The sequence below is a fragment of the Macaca nemestrina genome, chromosome 9, assembly GCF_043159975.1.
Source record: "Macaca nemestrina isolate mMacNem1 chromosome 9, mMacNem.hap1, whole genome shotgun sequence".
Lineage (NCBI taxonomy): Eukaryota > Metazoa > Chordata > Mammalia > Primates > Cercopithecidae > Macaca > Macaca nemestrina.
In genome coordinates, this window is record NC_092133.1 from 116,452,460 (window position 1) to 116,467,590 (window position 15,131).

Here is a 15,131-nt window from a genome sequence, read left to right on the forward strand (position 1 = left end):
CCCTCCCATCACAATTTTAGGCCCTCATCCTTGCACTTGCCTAGGAAGAGTCTATTAACAAAATGCAACTTTACTTGAATATTCACCCCAGTCTGTTTTTATTTTTAAATGCCTGCAATCTTTCCACTGCTTAACACAGACTTTATTCCAAAACTCTGTTTAAAATTGATTTTTTTGGTAAATTAAATGCACCAGCAGAGCTATTATTTAAGAGAAGCTTTCAGTGAATCATTTTGCAAAATAAAGGATTTTTTTTTTTTTTTGCAATATGTATTAACTCCTATCCCAACCATTTCCACCTCCTCTTCCCACTCACAACAATAACAAAAAAAATCTGTTTTGTAAATTTGGATTTTTGAATAGTAAATGGAACTTACCATATTTCATTTTAAAACCAAATATAAACATTTACAGACTCTGCCCTGTAACTCTCTCATATCCATATAAATAATTATGCCTTTTCTGTACTTGAGAACTTACTATTTCTTTTCACTGCTTTCACTTTCTTTCTTCTTTTCTTTTTTTTTTTCCAGATCGTATAGATGCTTAAAGGGAGCTGAAACAAGAGATGAGAAAGATCAAGAGAAATAATTGTTTTTCTTTGTAAATGTTACAAACCTTTTAATTTTTCCTCCTAGGCTCAAAGCTCCTTTAACTTTGTTCTGTCATTATTATTGGCCTCTCAGAGATAAAGCAAACGTGCTAAATAGCATGTCCACACTGGCAGAGTTTTATACTTGCTGCACTTTCAGGCAATGAAATCGGCAGCCTAGAAAATTCAATTCATTGCTAGAGTTCAATTTCTGGCAAAAACCACTGCTCCAACATGAATGTCCATTCCCATTTCAGGTATTTCTTGGCATGGTACTTTTCCCAGCACTGAACCCTTGATGTCGTTAGTAATGATGACTATTATGGGGATAAAGGATCCAAAAATGAGAAAAACTTTCAGTGAAAGATAAGCTTTTGCAGTTATCCAAGAAATACAATGAAGAGGTGTTATTGAGCCAAGGTGCTCACTAATAGGACCTGCTTCTGATGATTAAGGGCGAGTGTTCAGTAGGCTTCATGCTGAAGTAATTAGCGGAATTTTTTATTATATTCTGACAAGTTCAATACAGAGTTGTTTGGTTACTCTCTACACTTGGAACGCACATGGAAAACACATGTGGCATTGACTGGAGTTTGTTCCACTCTAGAAGTGTTGATAAAATACTTTTTAAAATGTAACTCACAAGCCTGTAACATTCCTCAGCGCTACAGGATGCAAACCCACCTCCTAGTCAAAGGGTGAGATCTTTGGGGAGAACGCCATTGCTACCACGCTGTCTCTAACACTCCAAACCAGTACTACCCCGCCCCAGCCATGACCTTGGACTCAACCCGAGCCATTTTCTGGGAGTCTACTCAGCACAGGAAAGCTTTCCAGACAGGGAAGACACCGCACTGGAGCTTGCTCTCATTCCCTTCTTCTTCCAGCTCTTGCAAGGGTTCTGTGTTCCTGGAATCTGAGCACCAGGCTACCAGCAGAATCTAGATCTAAATCTTAGAAGGCAGTAACATATATAAACAGCTAATGAACATAGAGTAAGTGAAATCACCAAGTCTTTGTGATTCCTCTCTCTCAATAGTTATCATTTATCTTGAATCTATCCATTATCACTGTGAGTATTTTAATCCTGACTACCATCATCTCTACCTCAGATGAATACAATAATCTCCTAAAACATCTCTTGCCTCCAGCATTATTTTCTTCCATTGTGGCCAAAATAATCTTCCTAAAATGCAAATGTTGATCATATTTCTTTCCTTCTGGAAACATTTCACTGGCTCCTTGGACCTATCTTCAGGATTAAGTTTAAATACCTTGGCATGGATTAACTGGGGTGACAGATCATTAGTTGTCTAAACCAATCACTTTTTTTTAAGAGATGGGTCTTGTTCTGTCACCCACGTTGGAGTGCAGTGGTGTGATCATAGCTCACTGCAGCCTCAGATTTCTGAGCTCAATCAGTTCTCCTGCCTCAGCCTCCCAAATGCTGAGATTACAGGCGTGAGCCACTGCACCCAGCCAAACCAATCTTTACTGAATGTCAAGGAGGGAAGACGATAATAGTTATGCTGAGACCACGGGTGCAAATAGAGTCTCTCCTAGGGCAAACTGATATGCATAGTCACCCAGAGCACAAATGGACATATCTTCATGATCTAATCCCAGCTAATCTCTCCAACTTCACCTCCCAGTCTTTTCCTCTTTTTGCATATGTTATTCACACTGCCTTGAATTCTATTCTCCTTATCACTGGCCGCTTCACCTAGACAGCTCTGAATTAGAACCTCATCCCTGCTGAGGCTCCTCTCATTTTCGGAAGCAGCCCTAACATCTTTTTCTTTTTCTTTTTCTTTTTTTTTTTTTTTTTTTTATTTTGAGACAGAATCTCTCACTCCATCGCCCAGGCTGGAGTGCAGTGATATGATCTCGGCTCACTGCAACCTCCACCTTCTGGGTTCAAGAAATTCTTGTGCCTCAGCCTCCTGAGTAGGTGGGATTATAGGGGCCCGCCTATAATCCCAGGTGGCTAATTTTCGTGTTTTTAGTAGAGATGGCTTTTCACCGTGTTGGCCAGGCTGGTCTTAAGCCCTAACCTCTTGAGACCGAGAGAAGTGCTCCACTTTGGATGCCCTCTCACTTTCTGTACTTTCCAGTCCTGGCAGTGATGATAGCATGTTATTTGTCTTTTTGCCCAGTGCATCATCACCATTTGTGTATCTCCCCATAGATGGTGCTAAATTCTTTGAGAGTAAACATTCTGGAATTGGTTGACTCTCAATACATATGAGTGAATGAACGAACTCCAAGTGCCACTGGAATTGGGAGGGAAGAGATCTGGAGAGCTTGCAGGGAGATGGTATTTGAGTCTGTCCCTGAAGACTGGGTAACATCTGGGAGCCTTGGGAGGCTGGAGGCACAGTCAGGGAAGTGAAGCCGAGACTGCTGCTGAGGATAGCATGGGCCTGGCACGTCACAGCACTGGGGACTTGAGTTGGCTTTGCCCTGAAGTTCTGGCACAAGATAAATCACCCTCATCTTCAGTAGCTAACAAGAAAAACTACATACCCACCAAAACTAAAAATAAATAAATAAATAAATAAATAAATAAATAAATAAATAAATAATAAAATGTAATGAATAAGAAGGAGAAGGTGATACCTGCAAAAGAAGTTGAGTGAGATTTCCGGGCGCTACTAACATTCTTTTCCATGGCCAAGAGGTTGGTCACACCGATGTGTTCAATTTGAGAAACAAAAAGTTTAAAATTAAAATAAGTCCATTCTCTCTAAATCGCTTTTCCAAACTGGATAACTGGAGACTCATGGGGTGTTAAATATAAAAGGCTGGGCCCAGCATCCTTTGCTGTAGCCGTAGGTAGCATGACTCTGGAAAGCCTGCCTTAGGGCTAAAGGTGTCCCAAAGCCTTTTCGACTTGCACCGCCAGCACCACATCAGGAGGGTGCTACAATGCTCCCCGACAGAACAAATTGAAATAAGCCAGCTTGCCCAGTGCTTAGGTGCAGGTTTAATTCTTCTAAGATATGCCTTCATTTTTGTTAATTGCACATGTGTTTCCAATGAAAATTCCAAATGTGTGTTTGAGCTCCCCACCCTTTCTGGGATAGTCATAAACATGCTACAATATACCCTGTGTATGTGCGTTAGAATTCAATTTGCAATGCGCATCGCCAGACATGCATATTTATGGCTGTGCATCTCTGCTCTGTGGACTCCTGCCCATCTCCTCCCCAGCCCCATGCCCCTCATTTCCATTTTTTGTTTTGCTGGAAGCTGACTTGCCCCAGGAGGCCTGGGATTTTCCCTGGCCCATCCCCATGGTTTTAAAATGACACCAGCTGCTGACATGCAGTGGCAGCTCGGCTTCATTACAGATGTAGATTCTGTCTAGTGATGCTGGCCCCTGTCCCTGTTTGAAGAGAGCCCTGCTCAGACAGAGCTGCATAAGAACAGACAGGGGACAACTGCTGCTCTTTGTTTGAACGTAGATTCTGCGGTGCCTTGATTGTCCCACACTGTCAGACAAGGTGAGCCCAGCCCAGTCAGGAAGGGCTCAGCGTAAGCCAGCCTGGCTCCAGGGCAGAGGAGAGAGAGAGCACAGCGTGTAAAGGGGGCCTTCTCTGCCTTCCTCTGCCCCTCCACCCCCCTCCCTGTCCTCACTGCCTGCCTCACCGCCCCTTCCTCCACCTTGAAGGTCTAATGGGGAATCATTTCCCAACAGAAAAGTCAACTGGAATTGTGAAACAGAAGCCATTTTAAAAGAACCCAGCTCCGCATTTTATTATTTTTCCAGGGAAAACAGGTTTTGCCTTGGCCAGGCCTTGGTGCCACGGTAGGATATGGCTTGTGACAGCTCTGAAAAGCATTCAGAACAGTAAACACGGGCCTGGCCGCAGCACCCTAATTTAAACCGGGGGCATTCTAGGCAGGCAGTGTTTACCACTGCACTCCCAGCACAAGCGGCTTTATTTCAGAGGAAATCATTTCTTTCCAATCAGAGACACAGAGAGAGACCATATAAGAAGGAAAAAAGTTTGGTTTCAATCTGTGAAATTGGTTCCCCTGGGGGAAACTTTAATTCTTGTCAAATGTTTAGGGAGAGTGCAAAAGAGAAATTTTCCACGTTTGCAGACGCGTTCTGTGACTCTGCAGCTCCGGGTCTCTGTGCAAAGCTTCTCACTCCTGTTTTGGGTGTTTCTGGAGTGAACGAGCCCTGGGATGGTCTGAGAAAGAGGAATTCAAGGATGTCTGGCGAGGCGATAGAGTGGCCATCCAGCCACAGTCTGCACGAGTCACCTTGTCTGATTAAGGGGAGGGGTCTGGGGCAGGGACCAGACCCAGAGGAGTGGAAGACTGCACTTAGGATCCGAGCAGCCCCTGCCTAAGCAGATCAAGAGCAAAGACAGACAAATCTGAGAAAAGTCCTCTAGTAAAATTCCTTTTCGCCTTTCTTTCTTCTGTCCTGGGCATCTCCGTGCCAGCGCAGGAGACCTTGACGCCCCCAGTGAGGGGGTTAGAAGCACAGTGCACTCCATTGAGGCTGTCAGGCCATATAAACGAAGCCTTGGTTATGGTCATCAAAAACACATTTCCCAGCTCTCGTTTCTTAAATCCACTGCCCTTGGGATAGAAGTCAGAAAGTCTAATTATAAAAGGTGACTTCAGGGCACTTCTGGGCATCACCGGTGTTTTGAAGAGGAAGGGGAGTTTCGGTGGGGAGATCTGGCAACGGCAGCAAGGAAATGGAAGTGCTACAGACGCTTTCCTCCAAAAAATAAATAAGTCCACAGTTAGGTAAATATTCTGTAGAGAAACAAAAGCTGTGAAGCCCCGGAGTTTAAATTGAGATGGGCTATGAAATGAGACCGTGTTAGATTCCCTCTAAGATGCAGACAAACCCTCAACCCTGGGGGCATTCAGAAGAGTTTGGGGGTCACATCATTCTGGCACCATCCCCAGGGGCAGCTGGCTTCGCTTAGCCTCTGGAACACACTCAGGTGACCACCTTCCTGGGTTACCTTCTGCTCACTGCCCCAGCCTCTCAGCTGAACTATATTCTGCCATCTTTCCCATCACCTCCATCCCACACTGTTGTTTTTAATGTGTGTAATTTCTGTCTTCCTAGCTGGACTGGTAACAACCCGAGGGCAGGGCTTGCCTGCGCTGCTCACCTCTGAATCCTGTGTGCCTACTGTGGACTGGCATATAGTAGGTATATCATGACTCTGCTGAAGGAATGAATGAATGAATGAGCCTTCCTGCTTGCTGCTCATGATGATGGCTCTTGGAAAAGGCAATGAGAAAAAGAAGAGGTGGAGGTTTTGAAAAATCACAACTTTTGGGCATCAGGTATGTCTGTAAACCCAATTACTCAAGAGGCTAAGGTGGAAGGATCACTCAAGCCCAGGAGTTGGAGGTTGCAGTGAGCTGATTGCACCAGTGTACTCCAGCCTTGGCAACAGAATGAGATCCTTAAAACAAAACAAACAAGCAATTAAAAACACCTTAACTGTTCTAACTTAGGTTAGCATCATCTAGAAACTACCTTTGAGGGCAAAAAATCCTTTGAGACTATTTCAATTCTAGCTAAAAGAAGCCTGACCTGGGGAACATTGAAGATTCCCATCGTGCCACAGGCATTCCCATGTTTGCCCACGTTAGAGTGTAGGGTTGGGGAGGTGGTTGTGGGTGGAGAGTAGAGAGGCACAAACAATGTTTAATGTGAAGAGAAGAGTCAACTCTGCAAAATAAGAGCCTCCCAGGCAATGTGATGACACCAAGAACTGGCGTTACTGCAAATTCCCTTTACTCATTCTTTTGGGTTAAGGCACAGAAAGCTACCATTAAATAGAGGTGTCATACTGGAAAGGAATTAGGTAAATTCTTTGATGGCCAATAAAAGGCATCTTGGTACTACTCTGTCATTTAGAAGGAGTTCCAGGCTGGGCACAGTGGCTCACGAACCTGTAATCTCAGTGCTTTGGGAGGCCAAGGGAGGAGGATGACTTGAGCACAGGAGTTCAAGACCAGCCTGGGCAATACAGTGAGACCCCATCTCTACAAAAAACTTAAAACTTAGCCGGGCATGGAGGTGCACACCCGTAGTCACAGCTACTCAGGAGGCTGAGTGGGAGGATGGCTTGAGCCAAGGAGTTTGAGGCTGCAGTGAGCTATGATCATGCCTCAGAACTCCAGCCTGGGTGACAGAGCAAGATCCTGCTTGGAAAAAAAAGCAGGGTGTAGGGGCCAAAGGGAAGCCAAGGAAGATGCCAGCAACAAAGGCAGCTAACCAAATGGGTTTACGAGAAGTTTCTTTTCTACTTAGAAAAGAAAATTTCTATTGGCAGAGCCACCATAGCTTCCTATAGGGAAGTCTCTCTATGCTAGATTTACTCCCGTTTTTGCCAGCATCTCCAGGTTGATGAGAAAACTGTGGTGGGCATGCTATGCAATAATTTCAGCAAAACCTGTGATGAAATATTTAACAATCTTTTTATAGAAAGTATGGTGAAATAGGGGCTGGATTGGAAACTGATGAACAATTGAATCTGAAGACTGATTCTTGGCCTGATACCATCCAGGGAATAGTTTCTAAAACTTCAACTTTTTCATCAGTGACTTTTATGAAGACACAAAATACATTTCATAAAGATAACAAATAACCACAAGGGACTGGTTCCAGGACCTCTCCATACCCAAATCTGAGGATGCGCAAGTCCGTGATAAAAAATAACGTAGTATTTGCACATAACCTACACACACCCTTCCGTATACTTTAAATCATCTGTAGATTACTTATGATACCAAATACAATGGAAATGCTATGTAAATTATTATCATGCTGTATTGTTTTTCTGTTTGTATTACTTTTATTGTTGAATGGTTATTTTTTATTGCTTTTTTTCAAATATTTTCCATCCATGGTTGGTTGAATATAAGAATGTAAAATCTGCAGAGGGGAGGGCCCACTGTGTCAACAATGCAAGTAAAAAAATTCAAGACAGATAGCCAGGACTATAGAATACAGAGTCAAAATTCAAAATGCTGTCAACAATCTCATAACCAGCTAAAACGGATGGAATGAATCTCAACAGAGAAGAGATGTAAAGTCTTCCATTTGTTCTCCAAAAATAAATCACAGAAAAACAGAATGGAGGATACTCAGGTTGGCATAGACTCCTATGAAGAAGATGGAAGGGTTCAGAAGAACTAGAATGAACGCACAGGAAGAAGACTGAACAGAGTATGTTCTGAAAAATATGAGAAATGACTGAAAAAAATGGATGAGCAGCTTGGGATCATCGTTTGATGATATGGGAGCGTTCTCTACAAATATTTAAAGGACTGTCTTATCAAGAGGAAGACATTTTTGCAGAAGAATTCTTCCTTCTTCAGGACAGGCAGGGAGACAGACTCGTTCAATGACAGAATGGCCTTCCTTGCAGTTCCAGCTGTTTAACAGTGAATGATATGGGCTGCCTTGCAAAGCATGAGCTCTCTGTGGTGGCAAAATCAAAGTCATCTGCAGACAGATACTTTGCAGACAGAAATTATAGCACTTAATTATCTATAGAACAAAGAGCTACAATAGACAAGTTTGATGAGAATGCACATTCCTGGGAAATAATGACTAGTGAATAAAACACGAAAGCAAAGACCAAGCGGACAAGATGTTTTGTGCGTGGAATGTTGATGTGGGTGTTTCACTCTGGACAAGGAAAACTGAGTAATGGGTTTGAAGTAACGGGCAGTGGTTGAGGAGGGTCCACTGCTGGGAGTTCTCAAGGGGCACGGTGGCCTGGCATTTTAAGTGACTTCCAAGGTTCGTCTCAGCCTTTTGATTTTGGGTAGTTTTTTTTTTAATCCCTTTCCCTCCTTTGGCTTTGGCAAGAACACACATCATTAGGTCGCTGAGTTTTCTTTGTGAATCACTCATAAGAACAAGAAATTGCTCTGCCATGTCATAAAATATTTTTCCACTGAAAGACACAAAAGAATTTGTTATGAACACAGAGAACCCTGACATGCCCTCCTCTCGTCAGCAGTCCCAGAAATTGTCTGAAAGAAAAAGAGTGGGAGGAGGGAAGACAGAAAGGGGTGTTTCCATACTCTTAAGGCCCAGCGCTCTTCTGGACAGGTCTGATTCAATCTGTCTGGCTGGTCTCATGAAACATTCTATTTTGTACCTTCTGGGGCTGTTGAAGAAGGCAGGAGCGGAGATTTATAACAACAGTTGTTCATTCCAGCCCAACTGGTTTGGCACGGGGAGGAGCTATATTTTTCAGAACAGCTTTTCAACATTCCTGCATGAGTTGAAATGCATGAAAATTTCAGTTTTGAAACAACCAGATGTTTTTGTCAGTGAAGAAAGAGATGACCCAAAGGAGACTGGGACAACAAACTCAGGACTTGGGGGAGGAAAACAGTTCTGCCCAGAGCTCATGTCTTTCTCAGAGCTCCAACCAGCCATTTGCTGTGATTAGCCTACTTGTACCGAAGCCAGACTCCACTTAGCATTTTCCTTCCCAAGGATCCCACTTGGGCTGCAATGCTACGGATGGTTTGGGAGTAAAAGAAGCAGCCTACTGTCTTCACTGGAAACTCAAGGAGAGGGAAGGGTTGATGGCCAGTAACCCCTCATGACAGAACTGGCCCAGATGAAGCAGATAGACAACGGGCTGCAGAATGTAGTGGAAATAATACTACACTTGGCAGTGGGACCCTGGGTTTCCCAGCTACTGATTTTGTCATTTCTTTGAGGTCATTTCTCTGACGAGGGGCTGGGAACAGATGAACCTTAGCATGTGTCCAGGCCCCTGCATCAGTAAACCCCACTCCCTAACTTCTATCTTCCTTACAAATAGGTAATACATTGAAATTGAACATGAGGAAATCACTTTTTTAATGATCAGTTAGCAGATAAAAAATATAATTTTTTTCAATAAAGGTGGCATTTCCTAATTTGAAAATTATAATTACTTCAGTAGATTCAGTGAAGTAAACCTCTATTATTACAGTGACTATAGTCACAGGGGATTTTTCAAAATAGTCCCGATTTTGAATATTCTGACTGGCTCTCAAATGGTGAGTTCTAACATTCAGTTAAGAAAATATGGCTAATTACTTATAAATGCTGGTTGGAAATGGAGAGAGGTAGGAGAGTATAGAGTTTTCATTTCCCATGACTGTTCTTGCTCTTAGTATAAGGTTTTCTTGTCAATTTTTTTGGAGGGGTGACATGGTTTGGATTTGTGTCCCTACCCAAATCTCAGGTTGAATTGTAATCCCCAGTGTTGGAGGCGGGGCCAGGTGGGAGGTGATTGGATCATGGGTGCGGAATTCCTCCTTGCGGTTCTCATGATAATGAGTGAGTTCTCACCAGATCTGTTCGTTTAAACATGTGTAGCATGCCCACCCACCCCCTCTCTCTCTCCTGCTCCAGCCATGTAGGACGTGCCAGCTTCCCCTTCGCCTTCTGCCATGATTGTAAGTTTCCTGAGGCCTCCCCAACCATGCTTCCTATACAGCCCGTGGAACTCTGAACCCATTAAACTTCTCTTCTTTATAAATTGCCCAGTCTCAGAGAGTTCTTTATAGATATGTGACAATGGACTCATACGGGAGGTTCTTAAGCAAGAAGAGCCCAGGAGTCATGCGTCTCCTCTCTCCTGATCTCCAGGCTTCCTGAGTCCCAGTCGGCATGTCCAAGACATTGGGCTGCACTAGGTATCTATCTGCTGTAGCAGGCGAGAGCCAAGAACGCCAGGCATCCTGACTGATGCTTCTTGGTGGTCTGGAACCTGCCACCATTTCCACGCTTGCTACTTCTTTCTTCTGTTTTTCAAAATCCTGCTTTGTTATAAGAAGTAAAAGGACCGGAAAGCAGATGCAACTGAGACTAATTTGGATGGGGGAGCTTTGAAGCTGCCTGTCTTCATTTGTCCCCGCCATAGGCCACATGGGTTTGACTTCCAGAGCCACACGTCAGACTCTGGTGCTGCGTTTTGCCTGACAATCTGTAGTTTCCCAGGCAGCTCCCCCATTGCTTTCCAAGGGCGACCAGCACGGGGTGATTCGTTTAACATTACTCTTGTAAAGTTGCTGCCTCTCCGAGAGCCGCGTCAGCATGCCTCCCTCTTCTTCAGAGGGAGCCAAGAGAAACTATTAAAAATGTGTTTGAAATTACACATTCCCCACTCTCCTTGACAGAGGAACTTTGCAAAGCTCGTTAAGAGAGCTGGAGAAAATTCCACAGCACATTTCTGGGTTTATGGTTATTATTTTGCATGTGCTGCTGAGCTAATAGAATATGACTTTGGACATCCATGATCCAAGGGAAAATGGCCGCCTAAGTCTAGAGGCTTTAAAACCAGAACAGCAGAGATGGCTACCATTTTGGCCATTCACCCCTCTTGCTCTACTTGCAGATTTAGTGAAAGAGATGAGAGCCAAGGGAACAAAGACAAAGAGGAAAGGAATAAATTAAGCAGATTTTGGAACCACTCCTCCTTCTCCCCACTCCTCTTTTCTCCCTGCCTGCCATCTTTTCTTTTTTGCCCTTTCAAATGTTGGATGGGCTGATTTAAGCTTATTTTACAGCTTTTCTCCAACTCCGTAACACTGAGCTCAACCAGAGCTGGACTGAGACTTGTAAATCATCTCCTAGAGGAGCCTCGCTAAGTGGAAGCAACCTGTTCAATTCCATTTTCTCCTCCGGTTACCATCGATGACCTCTAGACATCTCAATTTCTTACATAATCCTCCAGCAAGCAACGCCACTGCTCCATTGCCTCTTTTGGAAAGAATGCTACTCCTGACCTTCTCCCTTGCTGGTGTGCTAGCATGACAATGTGAGAACCAGCCTGGCTCTGATCAGGAACCACCACATCGGACCCCCAGACCACAGAGCTCATGGTTTTATAGTTTCTCCAGGAGATTTGCATGTCTGGTGAATGTATTGCTGAACAGACACATTAGAAGTGAAGTTCACTACCACCTCATTGAAACTGATCCTTTCCTATAAAAACAATGGAGTCGCGTGACATTTCCGTTGAGCGAAATGTGAAACAATACCATTTGACCTTAAAGCCATGTAAATAACTTTAACAAGCAAAAGTTAAAACATACTGGGTACATCTAACAAGAAACATGTATTGAGAAATCTAGCATGTGGGGGAACTTCAGTGGAATTTTAAAAATCCATTAGAAATGGAAACTGAACAGCTCAGAAATACCTGATTTCTAGGGTGTTATAAATTTCTGAAACAAAGATTGGAGGATTTATCCCTGGTGCTATGACTATAACTTCATCTTGATTTGAGATGCCATTGCTAACCAAGCTGGCTGCCCCTTGAAGGATGAACATCATAGTTTGCTTTTCATATTGAATTGAGATTCTCTCAGTTCGAAGAAACATAAAAAGAAAGATAATGTTTCTATTCTATTAGATCAAATATCACATCTTTTGATAAGATAATTGCTGAATTCTTAATAGGACACTATGCAGCCAACACCAAAAAGATTCTTTATTCTGCAAAATTTTAAGCACAAGTTCAGATCAAAGAGTTAAAAGACAATTTCCAAAAAACAATTCCAAAACTGCATTAGTCTAAAAAGACCTTTTTCCAAAACTCTGTTGTAAGCTTTTTGTCTCCCTGAATATGTTTTTCTTTCCATTTCAATTTTTACGTAAAGCAAGGACCAATCTTTACTTGCAAGAATATCTCAGAAAACATTTTCATCCAGAATATGTTTTCTTCTTAGCTTCTAAGCACACTTACCCCCAAAAGTGGGATCTTTTTCTTTGTTATAATTTCTTCCTCTCGGATCCGATCCTTTGACCTGAAACTTTGTGTTTTTCAAATCCACATCAACGTTTTATTTAGGTAATTGTTCAAGATGCACAGGCTGTACACATCTCTGCCTTGGCAGAGTTAGCACTTAGCATGCATCCCCACGGCTCCAAAGAGGGATATAAGAGGGACGTTTGCTCTTTTTGTTTAAGAATCCCTGCCAGGCGCTGTGGCTCACACCTGTAATCCCAGCACTTTGGGAGGCCGAGGCTGGCAGATCACTAGGTCAGGAGATCGAGACCATCCTGGCTAACACGGTGAAACCCCGTCTCTACCAAAAATATAAAACTTAGCCGGGCGAGGTGGCGGGCGCCTGTAGTCCCAGCTACTCGGGAGGCTGAGGCAGGAGAATGGCGTGAACCCGGGAGGCGGAGCTTGCAGTGAGCTGAGATTGCGCCACTGCACTCCAGCTTGGGCTACCAAGCCAGACTCCGTCTCAAAAAAAAAAAAAAAAAAAAAAAAAAAAAGCCCATGGGACACTCGATGACTTGAGAGCTTGGAACGCCTGGCCTATGGCACACAGAGGTTGCCTCATGTGCAGGGCTCCAGTGCTCACACCTCTGCTCAACTATAGGGTGGCAGTTGGTAATTCAGACCTGTGAGAAACAAATAACTTATGCATCTAGTGTGGCAGCTGGACCTTGAGCTATTGGTCCAGAGAACTGGCATTTTCTAACGGGCCATACGGAAGTCTGTCTACGATTCTGGACAAGAAATCCTTTCCTTGAAATGTACAGGTAATCCAGGCATGGAGGGCAGGAATAGTCACCTGGGTGCTTCATTCATTTTAATGTAAAGACAGCTGCACAGAAACCCTCCCCTGCAGTCCCTGAGCCCTACGAGTCAGGTAACAATGGATTTTCCCAGGTGAGAGCATGGGAAACCTGAAGCAGCTCTTAAATTTCCAGGCTCCACTTAATGTTACTGCTTTCCACCAGCTCTGCTTTAAGAAAGGTAAAAAGGTACCTAGGAATTTACGAAGCTTCAAATGGCTCTTGCAGCCACCGTTCTCAGCGGCTGATTTAAATAAAGAGATTTCCTTTGTAGTGCACACAGAATTTAAGGAAAAACAAAAATGTACCTGGCAGAGCCTGGCTCGGCTCTGATTATCGCTGTTTGACAAATAGAAAAGATTAATACGTGTAGGAAAAGATAATGTTTAAAGTATCAATGTTGGAAACAAACCAACTCAGGAGGAAAGAAAAGCAAATGTAGGTCAAAAAAACAGTTTGATGAGGAGAATTCCTTAATGCTTTGCAGACAAACAAAAAGGAGAGAAACGAGGAAATAAAAGGGGGAAAGCGGAAATTCAGTGAATTTAGGTTTTTTTTTTTTTTTTTGAGACAGAGTTTCACTGTGCCTCATGTGCCGCCACACCTGGCTAATTTTTATGTATTTAGTACAAACGGAGTTTCACCATGTTGGCCAGGCTGGTCTCAAACGCCTGACCTCAGGTGATCTGCCCGCCTCAGTCTCCCAAAGTGCTGGGATTACAGGCGTGAGCCACCCCGCCCCGCAAGTCAGTGCATTTAAGTGTAAAAAGATGTGAAACTGAAATCTACCGTGCTGGAACTGAAATCTACCGTGCTGGAACTGAAATCTACCGCGCTGGAACTGAAATCTACCGCGCTGGGAGAGACTAAGCAGGTTTTCTAAGGTGTTGCTAACTCCCATTTGATTTCCTTCTCTCAGTGTGTTATCTTCTTCAAGCTGAGCTAATAACCAAATTAATACCAAACTGCCATCTGGAAAAATTCTCCCTCATATGCCTCAGATATCTGCAAACTTCACTTCCCCGAGGAGCAGCCTGGATACTTCCAACTAGACCAGAGTCTCCTGTTAGAAGCTCTCTTGCTCGACCTGAGATTTTCCTCCGCAGCAGTCACTGTGGACCACCGTGGAGCGTGGACGTTAGATCTTCTGCTTTCTCCACTGGCTTGCAAGTCACAGTAAGGTGGGTGTGTGACAGTTTCTGCTCACTGCTGCTTCTCAGTCACCAGCTCAGTCTGGCTTATGCATTCATTCGCTCATTTGTTCATTCAGCCAGTGCTCACTGTGCTCCTGTATAACAGGAGTTATCCCCGGCATTACAGAGATTGTACAGGATGAGGCAGAAATGGCTTTCTTTGCTCCGATGATGTTTAAATTCTGGGGTTAGAAAAGGAGAAGAGGAAGGGCAATATATAAGTACATACTAAATGAACAAAACTTCAGATACTGTTAAGTTCCATGAAGAAAGCAAAAGAGAGTGATCTGCTTCTGAATGCAGCCCTGGGGGATGGGGTGGGGATAGGTGCGAGCCCTCACCCCATGGAGTTGTCAGAGAAGCATAATTGAGGGGAGGGCATTTGCATAGAGACAGAGGTGACAGGAACAGACCAGCTATGCAGAGAGGGAGGCCACAGAACATTCCACACAATGCACATTCCTTAAGCTAAAGTGAGCGCATTTAGGTTAGAGAAAGAAGCACTGTGACTGTCTTTTAGTGGGATATGGGAGAGAGATAGGAGATGGGATTGGAACGAAGAGTGGAGCAGGTCGTGCCGGTTATGCAGGCCATGGCAAGGAATCCGGGTTTTGTTTCCAGCTCATGGGACATCATCAGAGAGGTGCAAGGAAGCAGGACAGTGGCGTGATTTAATTGGCATTTGAAAGACTTATGGGGACAGGGACTTATGGGACCATGTAATGAAAACTAGGGACATTCT